The sequence below is a fragment of the Aplysia californica genome, unplaced genomic scaffold (genome assembly GCF_000002075.1).
Source record: "Aplysia californica isolate F4 #8 unplaced genomic scaffold, AplCal3.0 scaffold00117, whole genome shotgun sequence".
In the NCBI taxonomy this organism is placed as follows: domain Eukaryota; kingdom Metazoa; phylum Mollusca; class Gastropoda; order Aplysiida; family Aplysiidae; genus Aplysia; species Aplysia californica.
The window spans coordinates 61,937-63,276 of record NW_004797387.1 but is presented as its reverse complement, the minus strand read 5'-3'; the positions used below and the strand labels follow the sequence as shown (position 1 = coordinate 63,276).

General features: G+C 45.1%; 1 protein-coding gene across 1 annotated transcript in view; it reads right to left on the bottom strand.

The window, feature by feature from the left end:
• Positions 1 to 1,340, bottom strand: part of LOC101858098 — a gene marked incomplete at its 5' end in the record, with an annotated part of 48,655 nt that overhangs the window by 46,384 nt on the left and 931 nt on the right.

Genomic DNA, 1,340 nt, shown 5'->3' with positions numbered 1-1,340 from the left:
CCCACAGCCAACAACAGCGACACAAGAGCCACACCACAACCCACCTGACAGGAAAAGGGTCGCTCCCCGGTGTGTTTGCGGATGTGACGTATGAGAGCGGCCGGAGTGGGCTTGACCACGCCGCAATAGTCGCAGGTTCGGTTCGCCTTCTTCCCAGAAGCCCGAACCGAGAACACTGCAAAGTTGTTACCGGCATCCAGGAAATTCTTGGACTGTCTGCGAGTCATTGTACCATTGAAGACTAGCCGAGAGTTGGACGCTTCCCCGTCCTTTACACCACGGGCACACCACCAAATGCCGAGAGGGGAGAGACAGAGGCCGGGAGGGTGGGGCGGTGGACAGGAATTGCATTATCGGAGATGGCCAACATGCTTCACAACAACATCGAGTGCTTTCAACGCAGGAACAGAACGGTGCACTTGAACGTAAATGAAAATAAAATAAAAAACGGAGAGGAAAAAAACCAAACTCAAAACTTTTCTTTCACTGTCCGAAACTCACGAAAAATCCGGGGAATATCCATCGTCTCTGGCAACACACACGGCCACACAGGAAGCTATCAAAGTCATCTTCTCCACAACTTCCTACCGCCTCTCTGAGCCCAACAACCTCCCGAAGCATATTCTGCTTCCCACGTCCTCCCAGAGGCCCTCTCAGCCTAGCTCTCTCAGTGCCCCCGCCCCCAAGCCTCTCTCAGCCCTACCCCTTCCACCATCTCCGTCTTCACTGACATCATCAACTCTCCCTCCTTCTTGATCCCGTCCGCTCTTGACTTATTCCTATACATGTACACACAGACAAAAACACATAAATAAACCTGAGTAAGTTTAAGTCATATTATGTGAGTGGTGTAAATACTCTATACTATACAGCGACAAAGCACATCTGATTAAAACCAGTAAATTCTTTGCCATATCGACAGACCGAAGGGCTAGAACCCAAAACGCCGCTGGATCGGAAAAATAAAGTATGTGAGTGGTGTAATAACAGAGCACCATAGCCTAATGATAACATTGAAGATTATAGTAGCAGTAATAATAAAAATAAAAATGCTGATAACGATAATAAAAATGAGAAAAATCATAACTGATATAAATGATGGTAAAAGTCTCATTGATTGATGTTCCTTCTTCTAACAACAAGTGTCTTTCCTGTATGGTGTTTTGGCTACCCCATTTAGGTCCCCACAAAATTGGGACCCTGGATATGCATAGACGTGTAAAGTAAGTTCTGAACGGAGCCCTCAAGATGACCTTCACAATAGTAATAATGATAATATTAATAATAACAACAACAACAAAAACAACAATATCATCATCATCATCATCAAATAAACAAAT